Source organism: Cherax quadricarinatus, chromosome 22 (assembly GCF_038502225.1).
Source record: "Cherax quadricarinatus isolate ZL_2023a chromosome 22, ASM3850222v1, whole genome shotgun sequence".
Lineage (NCBI taxonomy): Eukaryota > Metazoa > Arthropoda > Malacostraca > Decapoda > Parastacidae > Cherax > Cherax quadricarinatus.
The window spans coordinates 13310245-13335842 of record NC_091313.1 but is presented as its reverse complement, the minus strand read 5'-3'; positions in this window follow the sequence as shown (position 1 = coordinate 13335842).

Genomic DNA, 25598 nt, shown 5'->3' with positions numbered 1-25598 from the left:
GCCTCTTTTTCTTAAAATATGTATTACCTATAACTAAACCCCTTTCTATACAAAGTTCAATCAAAGGGCTCCCATTATCATTTACACCTGGCACCCCAAACTTACCTACCACACCCTCTCTAAAAGTTTCTCCTACTTTAGCATTCAGGTCCCCTACCACAATTACTCTCTCACTTGGTTCAAAGGTTCCTATACATACACTTAACATCTCCCAAAATCTCTCTCTCTCCTCTACATTCCTCTCTTCTCCAGGTGCATACACGCTTATTATGACCCGCTTTTCGCATCCAACCTTTACTTTATTCCACATAATCCTTGAATTTACACATTCATATTCTCTTTTCTCCTTCCATAACTGATCCTTCAACATTACTGCTACCCCTTCCTTAGCTCTAACTCTCTCAGATACTCCAGATTTAATCCCATTTATTTCTCCCCACCGAAACTCCCCTACCCCCTTCAGCTTTGTTTCGCTTAGGGCCAGGACATCCAACTTCTTTTCATTCATAACATCAGCAATCATCTGTTTCTTGTCATCCGCACTTCATCCACGCACATTTAAGCATCCCAGTTTTATAAAGTTTTTCTTCTCTTTTTTAGTAAATGTCTACAGGAGAAGGGGTTACTAGCCCATTGCTCCCGGCATTTTACTCGCCTCATACGATATATATATATATATATATATATATATATATATATATATATATATATATATATATATATATATATATATATATATATATATATATTTATATATTTATATATATATATATATATATATATATATATATATATATATATATATATATATATATATATATATATATATATATATATATATATATATATATTTATACAATGATCCACTAACCCGGATTCGTCCAAGAAATAAGTGAACAAATGGCCGGTTCCACACGGATTCGTTGGAATAAATAAAATAGATACAAGACAAATAGACAGATCTCCACTTTAAGGAAGCTATTAATAAAATGTACAGTAAAAATAAAAGATAAAACCATTTCATGAAATCCAGTGTAGTCTGCAATAGAGATGTATCAGATGTGAAAATTTAGATATCTGCTGATACAGATGTCTATGAGGATGTCTTACTTACTTATTTTGAGGATGGCCATGCATATGCGGATATCTGATTACAGTAAAATGCGGATGCATATGTAAGAAATTGTGCGCATGCACTGCAGATGCGGCTGTTGTTGTGGATATTCGATACGTCTCTAGTCTGCAACCAAACAAACGGGCTACCGCATGGATTACATGCCATTTCTGTGGTATTTGGAGCCACGCCCCTTGTGCAGGTATTCAGGAATCATCTGCAAGGGATATTAAAGCAGGGAAGTGTTTTTTGGTATGCCCAAATGTGACTGAACTGCGGAATAAAATCACATTGATAATAAAAGATGATAACATCAAAATGGCCTTGATAAAAAAACATGACAGCATTCTATAACAGTTGGGAAAATAAAGAATCTGGGCCATATGATGCTATCACCCCTGGTACAAATGCTGTCCTGGTAGACAGTAACTGTAGGAATAGAGAAATGAACGATGGTGGCCTGGAGGGGGACAGGAGCACTAGTGGGGAAACAGGTGTAGACAAGGACAAGAAGGTGCAGAAACCAATGTTACAAACTACAAATACCACAGGAGATAGTAAACAAGGGGATGCTCCCAGAAATAGTGAAGATAAATTACCAGAAATAACTGATGAAGGCTCCAATATTTGCATTAGTGCTAAAGACAGAAATAAGACTGGAGAACACGCACCGGTAGGGAATACATTGGTGAATACAGTCAAAAAAAAAAAAAGGCAAACAGAAACCAGGTCTATGCAAATACTATGCACTTGGTACTGCAAGCATGGAATATCTGGAAAAACAGATGGTATGTGCAACTTTGACCGTTCCCATGTGACAAAAAAAAATGCAACCTCCCTTCCTGTACGCTTTTCCACCCTGAAATGTGTCACTCTTCAGTTCAAAAATAATGTTGCAACTTATACTGTCAGACACACAGCCTAAAGGGTGCAAAAAGATACAGAACATCCAGACCATGTGACAACCTGGGTAGCCACAGACACTCCAGAGAGAGAGGTTTTTTAGCGCCAGGAAAGAAAAAAACCTGCCAACTCCAATCATTTCTGGAGTGGAATCACAGTCGATGCCCTCATCTCCAAAACAACAGATATTAGTGCCAGGAAAGAAAGATTCCCCCCCCATACCACCAATATCACCAGTCCGACGACATTCATCTTTGCAAATATACAGGGTCTAAAGCCAGCAACGAATAACAAAATACCTTTCATCCGTGGACTGCTTGCAGAGTCAAATGCAATGTTATCGTCTTTCACAGAGACCCACATAAAGAATCACTTGGACAAAGAAATATGGATCCCAGGTTACAACCTATACGGATGTGACAGAGTGAACAGGCAAAAGGGGTGGGGGACGCGGTTGACCTGTATATCACAGAGTCACTTATATGCTCAGAACTACTAAATGACTCAAATGATGTAGTTGAAGCTTTAGCAGTAAAGATCGAGAACCAAAACTTGGTCACTGTGGTTATATACAAGCCTCCAAATCCAACGTCCCAACAATTCCAGGAGCAGCTTTTGAAAATTGACCACTGTCTGGAAAATCTTCCAGCTCCTCTTCCCAAAATCTTGCTCCTGGGGGATTTCAACCAAAGGCCCCTAAAAATGGAGGAATATAGCAAATAATATGGTAGCAGAGATTACACCAAGAGGCAGCTCAGATGAAAACTCGCATACACACGAGCTTTTAAATCTCTGCACCAAATTCACCTTAAACCAGCAAATAATAGAGCCTACAAGATTGGAGAATACACTGGACCTCATCTTCACTAACAATGATGATTTGATAAGAAATGTCATCATATCAAAAACAATATACTCAGATCACAACCTAATAGAGGTCCAGACATGTATGTGGAAAGCCCAAGATCGACAAAATATGATCAGTCCTGAGGGAGCCTTCACCAAATTCAACTTCAGTAACAAAAACATAAGGTGGGACCAAGTAAACCAAGTCCTAAATTATGTAAACTGGGTAGATAGACTAAGCAACACGGATCCTACCCTATATCTAGAACAAATTAACTTTGTGGCACTTGAGGTATGCTCGAGGCATATTTCCTTAAGGAAAAGGAGAAGATGTGAGCTAGAAAGAGAAAGGCGCTCCCTATGCAGGAAAAGGCAAAGAATAACAGAGCGGCTACAAGAGGCCAATATATCTGCAATACGTAGGGAGACACTAGCTAGAGAAATAGCAAACATCTACCTAAAGCTAAAGGAATCTTACAGGAGTCAAGAAACGCGAGAAGAACTAAAAGACATAAATGAAATTGAAAGAAACCCAAAGTATTTCTTTTCTTATGTCAAATCAAAGTCTAGAACAACATTTAGTATTGGGCCTCCTACTTAAACGTGATGGGTCCTACACAGATGACAGCATGGAAACGAGTGAGCTACTCAAGTCCCAATATGATTCGGTTTTTAGCGAGCCACTAACCAGACTAAGAGTCAAAGACCTAAATTATTTTTTTTTGAGATAGAGTCAGAATTTGGTAGGTACAAATCTATCTGATATTATCCTGATGCCAAATGACTTCGAAAAGGCGATAAATGACATGCCCATGCACTCTGCCCCAGGCCCGGACTCATGGAACTCCATGTTCATCAAGAACTGCATGAAGCCCCTATCACGTGTTTTTAACATCCTGTAAAGAGGGAGCTTGGACACTGGGGTCGTCCCACAGTTACTAAAAACAACAGACATAACCCCACTCCACAAAGGTGGCAGTAAAGTAACAGCAGAGAACAACAGACCGATAGCGCTAACGTTCCATATCATAAAATCTTTGAGAAGGTTCTAAACAGCAAGGTCACCAACCAACTATATACCCATCAGTTACACAACCCAGGGCAGCAGGTCGCTCTCGTCTGTCCTAACTATTGAACCACTATGATAAGGTCATGGATGCTCTAGAAGACAAACAGAATGCAGATGTAATATACACAGACTCTGCAAAAGCCTTTGACAAGTGTGACCATGGTGAAATATGGCACAAAATGCGTGATGAAGGAATAACAGGAAAAGTCGGTAGATGGATCTATAATTTCCGAAAAACTAATGTCAAAGACCTGGGAGTGATCATGTCAGAGGATCTCACCTTCAAGGACCATAACATTGTATCAATCGTATCTGCTAGAAAAATGACAGGATGAATAATGAGAACGTTCAAAACTAGGAATGCCAAGCCCATGATGAAACTCTTCAGGTCGCTTGTTCTGTCTAGGCTGAAATATTGCTGCACACTAACAGCACCTTTCATGGCAGGTGAGATTGCTGATCTAGAAAATGTACAGAGATCCTTCATGGCACTCATAAACCACCTCAATTACTGGGAACGCTTGTTCCTAAACCTGTACTCCCTAAAATGCAGGAGGGAGAGATGCATGATTATATACACCTAGAAAATCCTAGAGGGACTAGCACCAGCTTGCACACAAAAATCACTCCCTATGAAAGCAATAGACTCTGCAGACGGTGAAACATCCCCCCAGTGAAAAGCAGGGGTGCCACTAGCACGAGAAGAGACAACACAATAAGTGTCAGAAGCCCAAGACTGTTCAACTGTCTCCCAGCATACATCAGGGGGATTACCAATAGACCCCTGGCTGTCTTCAAGCAGGTACTGGACAGGCACCTAAAGTCAATACCTGACCAGCCGGGCTGTGGTTCGTACGTTGGATTACATGCGGTCAGCAGTAACAGCCTGGCTGATCAGGCCCTGATCCACAATGAGGCCTGGTCACAGACCGGGCCACGGGGGCGTTGACCCTCGAAACTCTCTCCAGGTATACTCAGGTACATAACACGCAGTCATACATACCATTGATATACAACACGCAGTCAAATATACCACTGATATACAACACGCAGTCATATATACCACTGATATACAACACGCAGTCATATATACCACTGATATACAACACGCAGTCATATATACCACTGATATACAACACGCAGTCAAATATACCACTGATATACAACACGCAGTCAAATATACCACTGATATACAACACGCAGTCAAATATACCACTGATATACAACACGCAGTCAAATATACCACTGATATACAACACGCAGTCAAATATACCACTGATATACAACACGCAGTCAAATATACCACTGATATACAACACGCAGTCAAATATACCACTGATATACAACACGCAGTCATATATACCACTGATATACAACACGCAGCTAGTTCAATCCTTGCGATTAACAGTTTTCTTAAGCACAGAATTTTTATTTCTTGATTGGAATAATACGTAACAAATTGCTTAATCTGATTTTTCTTTGAACACACAAAGAAGTTGTAACAATTTTCCAACTTCAAATTTGTCAACAAAAAAGGGCGACATTTATTAAAGCGGTGCGTATTGTGGTATCTTTTTATTTCTGTCACTTTTTTAAGCACTGAAGACCCAGTATGATTAAATAACTAAATAATGAACCCAGTATGATTAGAAGAACCCTTCACTTCCTCAAGTTATTCCACGTGTCAGTGTTGTCATTACCTTCATGTTCTTCTGGGAATGTCTACCACTTTGAGTATATTATGCTCAGTTTACCATCACTTGTACCAGTTCCAGCACTCCTGTCAATAAGTGCTTGAGGGTCAGGGAAAAAAAATTTTATTTTCACGTATTTTTGTGCACTGGCTACCAAGGTCTTCTGTTTTATATCTTCAATTTTCTCTGCTCCTCCTTTGTGTTTTTCATTTTCTGTGAGATCCATTATTAATTATTATTTACTAATTAACAGACGTTAAACAGCGGATGTCAAAACACGCTAATAGACCTATATACTAGTAGCTACACGGTACATACGTACTGTGTAAACTCCTGGATTAAATACACAATATCCATTAATCTTTGATTAGGGTTTATCACTGTTCAATTCAGAAATTTATGTTTACGCCCGAGCAAACACCACAAGCGCAGCGGCTGCTTGAATGCTGCTATTTTCAGACATTTCCGAATGAACAACTTTAAGTGGTTGACCGAACTGTTTATCCGTCACCTATTTCCTCATACCACTTAAGGTTTCTGTTCATAGCTTCAGAACGCCTTGTACAATCGACTCCAAATTTCAATCCCTGGTTATATATCACTAGGTGAGGAAAAGTAGAACAATTGACATGCAATTGCACTCGACTCAGTTTTAATATCGACTACTCCCGAAATTAATTTCCACTAGATTCCTTCAAAAATCCTAATTTGATCGGCTTCATAATTCAGGCTTCTCTTAGTGATATTACTTATATTATTATTAGTTATAGAATTACATATATACACTGGTATATGACGGTGAACGTGGTAGTGATGGTGGTGAGTATGGTGATGGTGGTGAGTATGGTAATGGTGGTGATGGTGGTGTGTATGGTAGTGATAGTAGTGGTGTAGCAATAATGGTGGTAGTGATAATGATAGAGGTGGTGATATAATCTGTATATATGCACAAGATTGCATATATACACATTATGTATATGCATAAGTATACACCTGAAGGAATATCTGGAGAGGATTTCGGAGGTCAAGGCCCCCTCGGCCCGGTACGTGACCAGGCCTCACTCAAATACACATATGTATACATATGCACTGTTACATGCATGCATCAGCACACAGTGTGTACGATGTGCGCAATTTCTCCACTACGTAGATAATGTATAATCTGTTATACTAGATTTCATAAATTTTATATACTTGTGTGGATTAGGCAATTAGTTATTGGAAATATTTGATTTTATTCACTGTATTTGAAGCTTGACACAACACATAACAGTCATCAAACTGGTTAGCGACTTCTCAGTGACGTATCCTTGTTCTAGGTGACCTGCATGTAGCCAGTAGTGGGCCACCAGCAGCCTGGCCAGCTGCTTGGAGTAGTTGGTTATTGAGTATTGATGTGGAGTTACCACTTTATATGTCTATAGAAGGCGTCATGAATATACACACCCATAAGTACTCTTCTAGCAGACTATTTGCCTGAGAAATTCGAAAAGTACAAGGGCAACTTTTGTATGCCAGACAGTGCCCCTTGCTATACTGCCAAAAAGTAAGAAATTGCCTAAATTACTGTGATTTTTCAATACTTTAATAACTGCCTTGGAAACTCACTTGACTTAAATCTGACAGAGAACGTTTGGAAACGTATTAGGTATAAACTTCCTGGCGTGGATGTGTCCTCTAACCCCGAAATATCGAGTACCATTAAGCAGGTGTGGGAGGGTATAGGAGGGTTAGCCTTTTTAGTGCCTCGGAGACTGAAGGAATTTATCAAGAGGACGGGTAGTTCTGCGAAGTACTAGTTTAGGTAAGGAACACATGCATTTTTGCAATATTATATATTTACACAATAAGTTATGATGAGCAGTATCGTTTTCTGTGTGATCTGTTTATGTGCTTGCATATTAATGGTGCTTAATGTGAGTGTGACAACATATTTGCATGTAATGCAAGTCAAATCTCTGGATGGAAATACAGTATTTTAATTCAACTCTTTATATAGCAATTGCAATTATCTTTTGTTTTGAACTCTTGTTTTACTGTCTCAAAGATAAGAAGACACTGAGTCAGTTATACTTTTTTTTTCCTACGCCGCAGCAGAATCCTATCAGACTGGGAGAGAATCTTCTGGTATGACGGGGTGTATATTGGTAACACACAAGTATATTCTGTATATACTTGTGGGTGTTAATTGTGTGTTACTTGTGTGGGTGTTACTTGTGTGTGTACATCTTGTGTGTGTACATAGTGTATGTTAAAATTCATTCCATGTCCATCACACATCCAGTGGAATGCTCTCCCCACCAGCCAACTGGTAACTCAGAGTATAGCAGTTATGGGGCCCCAGTGCTGTATTACTTGTCCAGTTTGGTTCACTAATCAGTGAGAGCTGGTTCCTGAGCCGAGGTGGTGCCACACCTGCCTGTCTGGCTGAGTGGCCGACTCTTACTTACTCTGGTCCAGTGGCTTTTTGCTCTGTCTTATTATTATAATGCTAACTTAATAACTTAACAATGTAAACACTGTAGGTAATGGTGAAGGAATATACAGTAAAGAAAAAACTAACCCCACTGTTTACCTTGCAAGGTTGCTCACAGTATTGATGGCTTTGGTTATGGGCAGGTGTAACAAGCCTTGAATTGCCGTGGGTGTTCATAATACATACACACACACACACACACACACATGTATATGTATATATATATATATATATATATATATATATATATATATATATATATATATATATATATATATATATATATATATATATATATATATATATATATATATATATATATATATATATATATATATATATATATATATATATATATATATATATATATATATATATAATTGAAAGAATTAGAGGTAAGACAGAATGTAGAATTGCGGACAAGCAAGGAGGCTTCAGAGTGGGTAGGGGATGTGTAGATCAAGTGTTTACATTGAAGCATATATGTGAACAGTATTTAGATAAAGGTAGGGAAGTTTTTATTGCATTTATGGATTTAGAAAAGGCATATGATAGAGTGGATAGAGGAGCAATGTGGCAGATGTTGCAAGTATATGGAATAGGTGGTAAGTTACTAAATGCTGTAAAGAGCTTTTATGAGGATAGTGAGGCTCAGGTTAGGGTGTGTAGAAGAGAGGGAGAATACTTCCCGGTAAAAGTAGGTCTTAGACAGGGATGTGTAATGTCACCATGGTTGTTTAATATATTTATAGATGGGGTTGTAAAAGAAGTAAATGCTAGGGTGTTCGGGAGAGGGGTGGGATTAAATTTTGGGGAATCAAATTCAAAATTGGAATTGACAGTTACTTTCTGCTGATGATACTGTGCTTATGGGAGATTCTAAAGAAAAATTGCAAAGGTTAGTGGATGAGTTTGAGAATGTGTGTAAAGGTAGAAAGTTGAAAGTGAACATAGAAAAGAGTAAGGTGATGAGGGTATCAAATGATTTAGATAAAGAAAAATTGGATATCAAATTGGGGAGGAGGACATTCTCTGCTCAGACGTTGTGCTGAGCGGTTGTCAGCTGTTGCTCCTCAGTCCCGACACCTGGTGGAGGAGTGTTTACAACATCAACAACAATGGCGACTGCGTTTCGCCGCCGTGTTAATACTGTTTGTATTCAACTAACGCAGGGATCTATCACCGGCGAATCAGTAAATGTGTTACTGCCAGCAATCATTCGTGATACTTATGGCATTCAACGTGAATCCTTGTGTGGCGTCGCCTTGAATGGAACTACACGGATCTTCGTCAAGTTTTGTGACACTCAGATGTACGAGAAGATTGTGACCCAGTACCAGGATATAAGTAAGCAAGTCACCCCAGCAGTTTCTGTCCAGTTGCATGACGTTTCACGATACTATACGTGGGTACGTGTGAGAAACGTGCCTTTTGAGGCCAATGAAGTTGATATACGTGACGTTTTTGAACGTTATGGGAAGATCCACCTGGTCACCATGGGTAGGTGGTCTGACGGCCACTATAATGGCCTTCAGGAGGGGTCATTTACGTTGAAAATGTCCCTGCGTCAGCCGATTCCTTCGTACGTTCAACTGGAGGAGTTTCGTTCCCAGGTGTACGTTACGTACCCTGGACAGAGAAGAACTTGCCGCCTCTGCGGCGCTCTGGATCACATAGCGGCTCAGTGTGTCCAGCGCCAGCCGCCATCGGGGCGTGGTCGTCGACCTGACGGTGAGGTACCCCGTCAGCCTCTGGAAGAGGAGGTTGTCGAGACCTCGCCGCGTATGACATCATGGAGTGCTGAGGTTGATAGGGCCATGCTACTAGAGTCATCTTGTGTGACTCTACCTGGGACTGCCTCCCTTGACGAGGTGGAACATGTGAACAGTGAAATCCCTCTAGCAAGAGAGGCAGGTGAGATGGAAGCCGACATTGTATCTGCGTTAAGTGACCTATTAGCATCGCATGAGTTTGATTCTGTGTTGTGTTCTGATGGGGGGAAATTATGTGCAGATGATGCTGATCAGATAACTAAAGTGAGAGATTTGGAGAGTTCGAGTTTTCATACTGTTGAGGCAGAAATTCACAAGGAGAACACTCCAAGTACTGACATGTCTGAAGATGCTGTTTCTAGGAAGCGTGCGGCTACCCCGTCCGACTCCGATGATGTCTTGACCCCTGGACAACGTTCAGGGAAGAAGACGTGGTCGGAAATCACGGGTGGGGGGAGGTCGCGCGAGTCCAGGACAGCAGGTAATATCACGGGGATTGCCAAAGGTGCGGGAAGTGCCTTGGGTGCTTGCCGGCGCAAAGACAAAAAGGGAGTGGTAGCCCCTAGAGGAAAGCCACCTTTAACACAGTTAGGTGTGTAACTATTAATGTTAATGGTTTGAAATCTGTCAGAAAGTGTGTGCAGGTGCGTGAGTGGTTGAATCGTTTTGCAGTGGATGTGTGTTTTTTGCAAGAACATAACCATAAAGTAGGAAGTTTGTTTGAGATGGATGGTTATGACATTTATGTGACTCACTCCAGGCGTCTGAAAGGTGGAGTGGCTGTGTTGATAAAAGCGACCAGCCCGTTTGTGCTGAGACATTGGGAGGAAGGGGGGGAGGGTCGCGTGGTGAGAGTCGTGGGGGATTGGGGTAGTAGAAGAGTTGGTTTTGTAGGGGTATATGGGCCGGCTGAACATGATGTTAATATTAAAAATACTTTTGTTAGAGATGTCTTGGTATATTATTTGAGGTCCCTGCCAGAAATTACAGTGGTAGGTGGTGACTGGAACTGTGTAGTGCGCCGTAAAGATGTTGAACCGAGGGGGGCGGGGTTCTGTTCGCTTGTTTTGGGTGACTTGTTGTCTGGTTTGGGGTTGGTTGATGTACGCGGAGGACGTGACTTTGGGATTGAGCATACTTTTGTGCGTAGGGGCTATGCAGCATGTTTAGATAGGGTGTATGTGTCTCGGCGGGTGGTCGTAATCAATGTGCGTGTATTGAATGTCTTTTTCTCCGACCACCGGGGAGTTTTTGTGGAGCTCGACTGGGGAGGTCTCCCGCATCGTTTTAAGGGATACTGGAAACTGAATACGCGGATGCTACAAAGTGCGGGTGATAGGGAACTATTCGAGGACTTCTGGGCGTCTATGGGAGTAGACTCCTGGGAGGGATGGGATTTAGTACGACAGTGGGATGAGGTTGTGAAGCCTCGAATTAAGGATTTTTATGTGAATCGGTGTAAGGAGGCCACTCGCTTGGAGTATGGTTTTCAGAGGTACCTGGAGGGTCATCTACGACAATGTTATGCACAGGGAGAGGCATCTGGGGTTTACCCAGTGGATGAGATCGATGCTATTAAAGAACAAATCCAAGTATTGAAAAATAAGGTTTTCGATGGGGCGCGCATTTCGAGTGGGGTGGAGGAGGCTTTGTGGGGTGACAAGCCGTCTGCTTGTGTCTTACAAAGTCAGACACAAAGGCGAAAAGCGACTGAAATTGTGAGTTTAGTGGTGCAGGATGAAGTTGACGGGTATAGTGAGGGACAGGTCTTAACAACAACTGAGGGGATAAGTTTTTATGTCGATACTTGGAGTAAGATCCAGATGCAAAGTAAAGACGTGAGTGAGCATGCGATACAGGATTTGGGGAGAGGCGTACGATGCGAGTTAAATGATTATGATCGCCTTCTCATGGGTGGGCCTATATCTGAGGCAGAGGTGTGGGAGGCACTACAAGGAATGAGTAAGGGGAAGGCTCCAGGCATTGATGGCATCCCTTGTGAATTTTATATCAAACATTGGGAGGTAATACGGACTTTTATGGTTCGTTTACTCAATGCGATGAAGGAGGGGGGGGGTGTTAGGTCTGTCTCAGCGTACGGCGGTGTTGGTCTTAGTTAGGAAATGTGATGTGCCGTTAGCGATTAAGGACTACCGTCCCATATCGTTGATGTGTAGTGACTATAAACTATATGCGAAAATATTGATGAATAGAATTAAGAAAGTGTTTGATAAGGTAATCCATAAGAGTCAGTTTGGTGTGCCAGGTAGGTCAATGTATGATGGTCATGGGAATATCAGGGAGTTTGTTGAGGAATGCGGGGTGAGGGGTGGGGGTGGTGTTTTGGCTTTAGACTGGCGAGCCGCTTTTGATAGTGTGGAAAGAGAGGTTCTGTGGAAATTTATGAGATGGCAGGGTTTTGGAAATGAGGTCATCATGTGGGCCCGTTCGTTGTACAATGGAGCGGGTTTTAAAGTACAAATTAATGGCAAGTTAGGTGTTTTTGTACACATGAGCAGGGGCATTCGTCAGGGATGCCCCATGTCTCAAATGTTTTTTGCATGTATGCAGGACCCTTTTTACTGGGCTGTTTGTGGGCGGGGAATAGAGACATCGTGGGGTCCGAGTAGTGGTCGACCAACCCTTGTGGGTTATGTTGATGATACTACTGTGTTATTACGTTCACGGGAGCAATTGGGTTTTGTTGGGAGACTTGTTGACATATTTGGCAAGGCTATGGGGATGTGTGTTAATAGAGAAAAATCGAAAATTATGGAGTTGGGGAGTGGGTGGGGGATGGGGTGGATGCAGAGGGGTGGACTGTGGTTGATCGTATCACTATATGTGGTATTCATTATATGCGGGAGGTCGATCAGATGAGGGCGTGCAATTCGGGGAGGGTTGTACATAGTGTCTTGGGGCGCTTAAATAGTCTACGGCCGCGACATTTAACCCTGCATCAGAGGGCGGTGGTCATTAATGTCCTGCTTTATAGCAAAGTATGGCACGTTGCTGCACTGTATCCTCTGTTGCAGGGGGACGTCAAACGTCTTTTGCATAGAATTTATCGATTTTTGTGGGGTTCCGGATGCGATTGGCTCACAAGAGCGGTGGTGGAGACACCACTGCATCAGGGAGGGTTGGGTCTCATTCCTCTAGAGCAGTGGTTCCCAAACTAGGGGTAAATTACCCCCTGGGGGTAATTTAACCATTTTTGGGGGGTAATGGAGGGGTGACAGAAAAAAGTTATGAATTCTGAAAATCAAGAAAACAATGCGGTACCCGGTATGAGGATTATTGTTAACTTTGTCTTAGTATATAAAGTTGTAAAGTAAACCTATTATAAGTAAGTAATAAAGTTAAACCAAATAACAATAAACATCAAAAACTAATATACAGTATTAGAAAAGAAGAAATATATAGCTAAGTGTGTGGAAACCCAAAAGTATTTTGACAAGTATGCTTCAGGACAAAAGTCACTCAGTAGCCCAGATCGACCTGTCCAGTATGCGTCACTCACTTCCTGAGGCTGCCTCTATTTCACACTGTCAGTATATCTGAGCATCAGCCGAAGTAGACATAAGCTGGTATGTATGTGTACTGCCCTGTGCAGTATATAGTTAGTATTTACCCACTGTTACTGTGAATTTGTAGCTATTATTAATTTTATATATAATGTATGTGTGGTTCTTACGTTTTCAATGGTTTTGCTAGGATTAGCAGAGTATGCGAGGCTGTATACGTTCACGTTTAGCCATATATATCAATAATAACAACATTTTGTGAAAGGGGTAACATGCTTTATGTGGCATGTTAAATTGGGTAACAAGCTGAAAAAGTTTGGGAACCACTGCTCTAGAGGCTCGTGTCATGGCATGTTACGTGAAGCGTCGTTTTCTCCGACTGGGTGGGATGCATGGCGGGTTAAGCGAATTGTATCACGACCTGCGCAGGTGGTGGAGAGGGAGGAATTTAATTTGGTGCGACGCGATGCTTCGCGTATTATTGAACATGAGGGACGTGCGCTATGTAAAATTATGTACCTTAGAAAGGGCGGGTAGGGAGGTAGTCGTGGTGCGAGTTGAAGGAATGTATCCCATGTATGCGTGGGGTGATATATGGAGGCGAGTTCAACAGTTGCGTCTGCCTGCTCAAGTACGGGAAGTGGTTTTTAAATTTTTACATGGAATCTTGCCGTCTGGGGTGGTGTTGTATAATAGGCGTTTAGAGGAAGACTGGGGTTGTCCGGTGTGCGGGATGGAGGAATCTGCTTTTCATGTTGTGTATTTCTGTGAGACTTTAGGTATGGTACGAGAGTGGTTCAGTAGGGTTTTGCGTTTGGTAGGGGGGGGAGGTTTGTCGGTACTCCGGGCGTTGAGTTTTGATGTAGGTGGGGTTGACTTGCGTGTACAACGTGCGGTGTCGTATGTTGTGGCCGATTATATTTTCGTGTCATGGGCTATGAGGCACGTTGATGGTAACAGTAGAATTAGGGTGTTAGCAGGGACGATTTATAGGACAAAATGTCGAAATAGGTTGGTATATGAGGGGAGATGGGAGAGAGACTTCCCGCCTGAATATAAAGCCTTGGAGTTACGAGATTTGAGATAGTTGTGAGTGTTCAGTGGGTAATCTAACGGGCTGGTCAGCTGTGTCTAATTGTGTTTGTCAAGTGCGTGAATGTTTTGTGTTCTCAGTGTTTATGTGCGTCTCCTATGTAACGGTGATGATGAAATATCTTACGTGCTTTGTATATACAACTTTTAGGAATGTTTCTCGTCTTTTATGCCTCAATTACAAGTCTTTGGTGTACTTTTTGTATATGGTGTGCTTCCTAGCACAGTTGAAACGTTTTTCTTATTTCCGTTTATTTCCTTTATGCCGTGTCCGTGTGCTTTTCAATAATATATGTATATATGCAAGTTTTCGTTTTCCTGTAAGCTGTGATGGAGCTTGAACTATATGTGGAGGTAGTATTTTTCAATGTGTGCATCTTGTCAGTGTATAAGTTCACTTATAGCTGCTGGCATTTGTGTTTTATTGAGATGTCAAATATCACAGTGTATTTTCGTTTTGTTATATTAGATATTTTCATTGTAGTGAATGGTAGCGTCATCCTGATCCACCTTTGAACTGTAGTGCCTATTCTTAGTCCATGATAATAACACCGTGGTAGTCGCCCAAATTAACGTATTGTTGCGCACTTTAAGTCACCTGAGTTCTTAGATTAAGTCTTGGATACGTTGTGTGTTGGCAGGCGGAAGCCACGCCTAGTAATATGCCAGATGAAGTATCACGTTGTATAATACGTGATTGCTTGTGTATGTGTGTAATTCTGTGTGCTTGTTTTGTCACATTGTTTATTTGTATAGTGTTTATTTTCCTGTGTTTTGACTTTATTATTTATTTATATAAGAATCTAGTTAGTGCCTGGTATCTCGTTGACATATTATTTTATGCACCCATAACTATTTTGTACCTGAGTTTTCAATAAAAAAAAAAATTCTTATTGTATAGGGGTTAATTTTGGGAAGAGCATGTACTTGTTTTTAACTGAGATTGTGATGTAGGTCATTACTCTGATTATATACTGTGAAGGTTGTGAACCTTTGTCATATGTCAGTCACAGTATGTTAACTATACAAATCTGAAAGGTTTATATAATTTATATTTTATATAGTTTATATAGTTATAGTTTATATTGTTTATATTATAGTAGTATGTTATATGGAAAATTTTGGTGAATGTATATGGGTAACCTCTTTTATGTCCATTACAATGTGTTGTTAAAACTTGTTAGTGTATGTTGTGTAGGATTGAGGATCCTACTGTACCCATTTTATATCTTTATTTAATATGGTAAAGTACTGTGGTCTCTGATACAGAGTTAAGCTGTAAAGTTTTTTAAATAAAATATAAAAAAAAAAATATTTATGGTTCACTCCACAAGATTCTCCAACACCAAAACATCTTCAACTATGTACTAGACTGGTATCTTACCACAGACTGAGAAAACGAAGATAATTGCAGGCGATCTCCCCAACAAAGAGGCGCAGGAACCAGCTGCACGATGAGTCTCGTCTAGAATATGTAACAAGATATAGGTATCTAGGCTTTGAGGTCCCACTACCTGGACTTTGTTTTAACAAGATTTTGTCGAATACAATGGCTGAAACCACTTAGAGCCGTGACAGGTTTTCGTCCCAGGTATGCAGCTAATGTTAAAATTGTGATATTGATATATAGTATTTGAAATATTGAGGTTGTATCCACACTTTGCATCGACTAGAAAACTAGATGAATGAAATGTTTTTATAGAGATTGCAACCCAACTATGACCAATGTGTTTTTTTAGAGGTCTACCAAAACCATGAAACAAAGAAGGCCCGAGGCGCTCCGATAAGGCCAGCCTTCAGGCTAGCCATTTCGGAGCGCAAAATGGAAACGAGTAGAGCTGTCGCGGACAGTGGAAATACATACATAAAATAATTGCAGACGGAAACGCAACACTTGGAAGCGTGAAAGTTGGTGGTCTGATATATTTTCTTTACATTAGATCAGTGGTTAATTATGGGACATTCCTGGAAGCTTGAAAAGCTGCAATGAAGATCATCCTAGGATGATCTTGATATTCCAAACACCAGAGATTGTGCCACTGAAAGAAATGTCCTCTTTGGTTTTAATATGGTTAGGCAAACCATCCAAACTCTTGCACGAAACCTCTCCAAACTTTCTTTAGCACAGGTGAACATTCCTCCTAATGGATCATAAATATTCCTCACGTCCTCCCCCCCCCACCCCACCCAGAAAAAAAATTATATCACTGGCAAAGCTTCGTCATGAAGCCAACCATGATGCCTAAAGTTATACTGATACAATAGTCACGCAGCATTCTCTTCCAGAAATTACGTATGTTATGGCTCTGTTCACTAATCCACTGGTGCAGCTGGTTGTGCCGGTGTTGTCGCTGAGTGATGACTCTTACTGAAATTGGAGCAAGCATCAACAGTGGAACTGTTATACTTTTTGCACTCCGATGCATCCATGTATCCGTGGTTGACACCTCAATTGTAACTAGTTATTTATTATCCATAAATGCTCCTAGCTCCATGAATGTCAATTTATATAGTACTCGCGTGTCAGAAGCTAGACACAGGTAAGTTAGGATTGTAGACAGTGGGGCCAGAGTATACCTGTGGTTTCCGACTCACATTGATCTTTAGATGGGTGACAGAACTGATGAAATAGCAAAGGCCTTCAAGGGGAGTGTTGATTATAATCTTAGGCTGTCAACTAGTAGATTGAGTGCAACAATAAGAAAAGAACTTCAGTTGAACTTTATTGATTTGAGACTGAGGGAGACTGAGTCAGCATTCTATCATGTAGGAGGAGCCACACGTCTATAATGTATCCAAAAAAATCAGCAGACTCTTGGATGTTGCTACTCCTTATTATAACAAGTGCAATTTATTTTAGCTTAACCCAGCTAAATATATTTTAGATTTGTTTACAGTAATTTAATACTAAACAAACACAATGAAATATATTTTTTTCGTTAGGTTCAGAATAAATTTGACGAAATTATTGCATACACAAATTTTCACTTGTCTTACATGGCAAGATGAGCGTTGCTATTTAAGCCAAGATCGCAAGTTCTGCCTATTCGACAAGACATATATGTATATATATATATATATATATATATATATATATATATATATATATATATATATATATATATATATATATATGCAATAAGATCACAGTAAACAGGTGATTTCAGAATATGCAAAACAACCACTCTGAAAGAATAGAGAAATTCCAAGCGCTTTCGTGACTACTCACATTATCAAGGAACATAGTTCCTTGATAATGTGAGTAGTCACGAAAGCGCTTGGAATTTCTCTATTCTTTCAGAGTGGTTGTTTTGCATATATATATATATATATATATATATATATATATATATATATATATATATATATATATATATATATATATATATATATATATATATATATATATATATATATATATATATATATATATATATATATATGCATGTACGTAAAGGGTTACCAGATCATTAGTCACATCAGAAAAATTGCATATTTGTCGGTTTTTTTAAGCATTTCACACAGTTTACTAGAATATATTCCAGATATGCAATACTCATGAACACTGAGGTAGTGGGTGGGGCAGAGGTTTACAAGTGTTGCTGAGAACAATAAGAACACAAAGGCACAATACCGTGACTGGAACAATACACAAATAACCCGCACATAGGAGAAAGAAACTTTGTGACGATGTTTAATCTGGACTAATAAATAGATAATGGTCCAAGTCAGACCGAAACGTCGTCATAAAGTTTCTTTCTCCTATGTCCGGAGTATTTGTGTATGCTGTTTATATTTCTTTAAATGTATTTGGCAAGTAATTGTGGTTACTTTTAATTCGTTTGTCCATTTTCTTACAGAAATTGTACTAAAAAATCATAATTTCATAAAAATGGGTAAGACAAAAGACATCACTGTACAAGAAGAGTCAAATTCACTTGTTACTGACACAAACTTGTTACTCTCATAGAAAAACAGCTGCTAAGTTGAAGTTTCAATGAGTATTGTTGATAGGTCGGAATTAATTATCAGCTATTGAGGAAAAGGATAACAACTCCAAGAGCAGATCGACTTATTGAAAAGGGGCTTTTTACCAATGGAAGATTATCAATGGAGCAACTTAAGCACCACTGAACCAAGACACTTCCTATTTCACTGAGATCCCTGAGATGACGCGCACGTGACTTCGGACTAAAAACTTGTTGCCCATGTAAGGCGCCCAAACTAACTCCTACAGCGAGTGAAAGCGTTGAAAATGGGCAGAAAAGTACTCTACCTTAACAGCAGGTGACTGGAAATCAGCAATAGAAAGTGTGATAATCACTGATGTTTTTTTTTTAGAAATTTGTTACGTAATGAGATATTTGAATGTTCGACAATAATTTGAAGCGGAAAGTTTTGACATTTTTCATATTATAAATATCTGTCTTACTTTCTTTGCAGGTTTATTTCAGTTATGAATCAGTGTTTCAAGCAATGTTTGAGAAATCTCGGTTTGTAAGAAGACGTGTCACTGAGGAATTACGTCCTGAATGTGTAGTGAGCACTGTTAAACATCCAACATTTTTGAAGGTCTGGTCTATAATTAACAGTAAAGGTGCAGGTAGGCCGCACTGAGTGAGCTGTAATAGTTTTTTCCAAGTTCATCATTAACCTTGTTTGTGAGACCCAACACAAGCAAGTTATTCCAAACTGATTTAAAAGTAATTCTTAAAAGTGTCAGGAAAGTTGCAAGATTCACGATTTTTTTTCGAATTTCTCCAGTAATTTTTGCTAAAGTTAAAAATCATGATTAAAAATATCATTCTCGTATCTAGATGTCTTAGTGATTTAATATCATATACGTGTACACACACACACACACACACACACACACACGCACACCAGGGCCAGGAGCTGAGTCTCGACCCCTGCAACCACAATTAGGTGAGTACACACACACACACACACATACACACACACACAAAGACTAGCTATTCACGTCCCTTGAGAAACTGTAGCCAAAAATATTCAGTGTCCATCGACTCTACTTTTATATCTTGTCTAATGCAACAACATAAATTATCCCTAATGTAGAAGGCCGCTCCACTGTCCTTCGTGGTGACCATATCTGTACAGAATAATTTATACCTTTTTATGTGGCATTCAGCAGGTATGTGTCAGTCTTTCAAGTTGACCCAAGTCTCTGTTTTTCCAATAATATCTATGCTCCCTGGACACACAATTAATCTTAGCTCATTTATCTTATTAATAGCGCTCCTACTGTTAGAATAGTAGACCATAAGGAAGTTAATCACTTACCTCCCTCCATTGTCTCTCTCTGTTTGTTGATTATAACTTTTGCCTTTGTTAGTAAGTTTATCATATTCTTTTTATTTTTTATTTATTTATTCATTTTATTTATTTATTTATTTTTTTTGTTTTTTTGATCAGTTTCCTCAGATATCCAGGCAATTTTAACTACTACCCTTGACCCAGAAAGATACACGGAAACCCCTGCATACATATGTTTGCCAATGAAATTATCCCAATTGCCAATGCATTTGACTGCAAGGTCTTTGCAGAACTTGTCTAGCTAGCAATTTACACCAAATGTCCTAAACAGCCATTAATTACCTACTCCTTTTCTAGGAAAAATGTTGCATATGATCAGGACTCGTCCCTCTGACCTCGTGTCCAGTAGGTCAGTTGAGACGGAAAGTATTAAGCTATTCACACGGTAACATAAATAAAAAGTTAATTTTATTCTGTTCAAACTTTTATTTAAGAAAAAATACAACAGTGTAATGGATGTTCACACTGTCCAAATTTTGCTTTCTTAGGCTACACAGTTACATTGCTAGAGCAGTAAAAAGAAAATTGATCTCAGTTGCCTCTGGTGTGGGGCATTTGCTGTTAATAAAATAATATTATAGGTAGTAGGTTGGTAGACAGCAACCACCCAGGGAAGTACTACCGTCCTGCCAGATGACTGTGAAACAAAAACCTGTAACTGTTTTGCATGATGGTAGGATTGCTGGTTTCTTTTTCTGTCTCATAAACACGCTAAGATAACAGGGATATCTTGCTACTCCTACTTACACTTTGGTCACACTTCACAGACACGCACATGCATATATATATATACATACATCTAGGTTTTTCTCCTTTTTCTAAATAGCTCTTGTTCTTTTTTATTTCTTCTATTGTCCATGGGGAAGTGGAAAAGAATCTTTCCTCCGTAAGCCATGCGTGTCGTATGAGGCGACTAAAATGCCGGGAGCAATGGGCTAGTAACCCCTTCTCCTGTATACAATTACTAAAAAAGAGAAGAAGAAAAACTTTATAAAACTGGGTTGCTTAAATGTGCGTGGATGTAGTGCGGATGACAAGAAACAGATGATTGCTGATGTTATGAATGAAAAGAAGTTGGATGTCCTGGCCCTAAGCGAAACAAAGCTGAAGGGGGTAGGAGAGTTTCAGTGGGGGGAAATAAATGGGATTAAATCTGGAGTATCTGAGAGAGTTAGAGCAAAGGAAGGGGTAGCAGTAATGTTAAATGATCAGTTATGGAAGGAGAAAAGAGAATATGAATGTGTAAATTCAAGAATTATGTGGATTAAAGTAAAGGTTGGATGCGAGAAGTGGGTCATAATAAGCGTGTATGCACCTGGAGAAGAGAGGAATGCAGAGGAGAGAGAGAGATTTTGGGAGATGTTAAGTGAATGTATAGGAGCCTTTGAACCAAGTGAGAGAGTAATTGTGGTAGGGGACTTGAATGCTAAAGTAGGAGAAACTTTTAGAGAGGGTGTGGTAGGTAAGTTTGGGGTGCCAGGTGTAAATGATAATGGGAGCCCTTTGATTGAACTTTGTATAGAAAGGGGTTTAGTTATAGGTAATACATATTTTAAGAAAAAGAGGATAAATAAGTATACACGATATGATGTAGGGCGAAATGACAGTAGTTTGTTGGATTATGTATTGGTAGATAAAAGACTGTTGAGTAGACTTCAGGATGTACATGTTTATAGAGGGGCCACAGATATATCAGATCACTTTCTAGTTGTAGCTACACTGAGAGTAAAAGGTGGATGGGATACAAGGAGAATAGAAGCATCAGGGAAGAGAGAGGTGAAGGTTTATAAACTAAAAGAGGAGGCAGTTAGGGTAAGATATAAACAGCTATTGGAGGATAGATGGGCTAATGAGAGCATAGGCAATGGGGTCGAAGAGGTATGGGGTAGGTTTAAAAATGTAGTGTTAGAGTGTTCAGCAGAAGTTTGTGGTTACAGGAAAGTGGGTGCAGGAGGGAAGAGGAGCGATTGGTGGAATGATGATGTAAAGAGAGTAGTAAGGGAGAAAAAGTTAGCATATGAGAAGTTTTTACAAAGTAGAAGTGATGCAAGGAGGGAAGAGTATATGGAGAAAAAGAGAGAAGTTAAGAGAGTGGTGAAGCAATGTAAAAAGAGAGCAAATGAGAGAGTGGGTGAGATGTTATCAACAAATTTTGTTGAAAATAAGAAAAAGTTTTGGAGTGAGATTAACAAGTTAAGAAAGCCTAGAGAACAAATGGATTTGTCAGTTAAAAATAGGAGAGGAGAGTTATTAAATGGAGAGTTAGAGGTATTGGGAAGATGGAAGGAATATTTTGAGGAATTGTTAAATGTTGATGAAGATAGGGAAGCTGTGATTTCGTGTATAGGGCAAGGAGGAATAACATCTTGTAGGAGTGAGGAAGAGCCAGTTGTGAGTGTGGGGGAAGTTCGTCAGGCAGTAGGTAAAATGAAAGGGGGTAAGGCAGCCGGGATTGATGGGATAAAGATAGAAATGTTAAAAGCAGGTGGGGATATAGTTTTGGAGTGGTTGGTGCAATTATTTAATAAATGTATGGAAGAAGGTAAGGTACCTAGGGATTGGCAGAGAGCATGCATAGTTCCCTTGTATAAAGGCAAAGGGGATAAAAGAGAGTGCAAAAATTATAGGGGGATAAGTCTGTTGAGTGTACCTGGTAAAGTGTATGGTAGAGTTATAATTGAAAGAATTAAGAGTAAGACGGAGAATAGGATAGCAGATGAACAAGGAGGCTTTAGGAAAGGTAGGGGGTGTGTGGACCAGGTGTTTACAGTGAAACATATAAGTGAACAGTATTTAGATAAGGCTAAAGAGGTCTTTGTGGCATTTATGGATTTGGAAAAGGCGTATGACAGGGTGGATAGGGGGGCAATGTGGCAGATGTTGCAAGTGTATGGTGTAGGAGGTAGGTTACTGAAAGCAGTGAAGAGTTTTTACGAGGATAGTGAGGCTCAAGTTAGAGTATGTAGGAAAGAGGGAAATTTTTTCCCAGTAAAAGTAGGCCTTAGACAAGGATGTGTGATGTCACCGTGGTTGTTTAATATATTTATAGATGGGGTTGTAAGAGAAGTAAATGCGAGGGTCTTGGCAAGAGGCGTGGAGTTAAAAGATAAAGAATCACACACAAAGTGGGAGTTGTCACAGCTGCTCTTTGCTGATGACACTGTGCTCTTGGGAGATTCTGAAGAGAAGTTGCAGAGATTGGTGGATGAATTTGGTAGGGTGTGCAAAAGAAGAAAATTAAAGGTGAATACAGGAAAGAGTAAGGTTATGAGGATAACAAAAAGATTAGGTGATGAAAGATTGAATATCAGATTGGAGGGAGAGAGTATGGAGGAGGTGAACGTATTCAGATATTTGGGAGTGGACGTGTCAGCAGATGGGTCTATGAAAGATGAGGTGAATCATAGAATTGATGAGGGAAAAAGAGTGAGTGGTGCACTTAGGAGTCTGTGGAGACAAAGAACTTTGTCCTTGGAGGCAAAGAGGGGAATGTATGAGAGTATAGTTTTACCAACGCTCTTATATGGGTGTGAAGCGTGGGTGATGAATGTTGCAGCGAGGAGAAGGCTGGAGGCAGTGGAGATGTCATGTCTGAGGGCAATGTGTGGTGTGAATATAATGCAGAGAATTCGTAGTTTGGAAGTTAGGAGGAGGTGCGGGATTACCAAAACTGTTGTCCAGAGGGCTGAGGAAGGGTTGTTGAGGTGGTTCGGACATGTAGAGAGAATGGAGCGAAACAGAATGACTTCAAGAGTGTATCAGTCTGTAGTGGAAGGAAGGCGGGGTAGGGGTCGGCCTAGGAAGGGTTGGAGGGAGGGGGTAAAGGAGGTTTTGTGTGCGAGGGGCTTGGACTTCCAGCAGGCATGCGTGAGCGTGTTTGATAGGAGTGAATGGAGACAAATGGTTTTTAATACTTGACGTGCTGTTGGAGTGTGAGCAAAGTAACATTTATGAAGGGATTCAGGGAAACCGGCAGGCCGGACTTGAGTCCTGGAGATGGGAAGTACAGTGCCTGCACTCTGAAGGAGGGGTGTTAATGTTGCAGTTTAAAAACTGTAGTGTAAAGCACCCTTCTGGCAAGACAGTGATGGAGTGAATGATGGTGAAAGTTTTTCTTTTTCGGGCCACCCTGCCTTGGTGGGAATCGGCCGGTGTGATAATAAAAAAAAAAAAAAAAAAATAATATTGATATATATACTTCATTATTAATGAAAAAAAATACCAGTACTACAGTATTGCTCTCAACATAAACACAATAACCATTGTTCTTCTCTCTCGCTCTACCGGATAACAAAACCCCCTATAACTCATTCATCAGTGTCGTAATGATCTGAAACTACTCGAATTTTAAATGCCGGGGTCTGAGAAGCGTCAATGCTCTTAGGGATCTCTGTATTTGTATAACAAGAAATTTTTCAGTACCCAGATGTTTCAGTCTTTTCTATAACCTTACCAACGTAGTGGTATGCTGTTTTACGATTCCCAGATTAACAAGAACATAGTCACCCTATGCTTCACGATATTAGGTCTGAGACTTCAGCTAGTTCATCATCAAGCATTTCAGCACCTAGATCATCCAAGTCTGATGAGGAGCTGCTGGAACTGTCATGGAAGATGCCTCTCCGGGCACAGGTTTTGGTCTGGTGCCTCGTGCTGAGGAGTTTGGTATTGCTGTTCATAAGACGACGCTCCCTTTTGCAGGTAGATCTGCAAAACTGATTTTTATTCCTGCGGGTACCATAGTTGCCTTGTCACAAGCAACTTTGCCGTACTCTTGTTTTCCATTTTCTGTTTTAAGTAATCCAGAAAACTGGATCGAAATTGCATATCCTGTAAGCTCTGAATCCATATTTCGCCAAAGCTCCCACTTACCATGCAATGATTGCATGAAAGTTAGAAGAATTTTTTTTAGTGACTTTTTTAGAAAGAGGTTGCATTTTGTCTTTTGCCTTCCTTCTTATCAGTTAATACTATTCTCCAGTCATGTTTAAGATGGCGGTACGCGGAGACATCCAGGGGCTGTAGGAACTACTCTGAGTTGGGGAATAAAACCACTCTGATGTTGTTCTGCTCGCACAGTGCACCTATTGGTCCACCCTTTATCCATGAGACTTGAAGCCTTGCATTTTACAGATAATATACGGACCAAGAACTTGACCAGCAGCAATTACAGCAAACACGATGGACGTCGAACTTTTGGTAATTTCCATTATCTTTTCAGCACGCTTTGCGCCTTTCCTGAAGATCAGCAACTTGCCTCCTGGGTCGTCAGTCACATTGGTTCCGTCGTAATTACTGCTGTTGTTTGGGGGTATAACATTAACTGTCTGGCCCAGGTGATCGAAGTAAGCAGAAACATCAGTTTCTGTAACAACTGCACGCTTTCGAAAGGTGTTTTGGCAGATGTGAGTCGATATTAGATTCTCATGTTTTTTTTCTGGAATCCATGTGCCCAGTCAGTGACTGGAGGATTATCAACACACTCTGATTGCGGTCCAGATTATCTTTGACAAATGTTATCAACTTACTGACATCGACCGCCATTTCAAAATCATCTAGAGAAGCTACATTTCGTGTTATTGCCATTTCTTCATTTCGAAGGATGGTTGCTTTCTTTCCAGTTTCTCGAAGTTATTTGAGCCTTCCAATGAAACGCTGCTGTAAATTTCTCTCAGTTATCACTGCATCTCTTCGTAACATACCTTTCGACAATGCAGTCAAGGCATTCGCCATGTCCTTATGATCTTCTTGTACGTACGCACCAACATGTACAC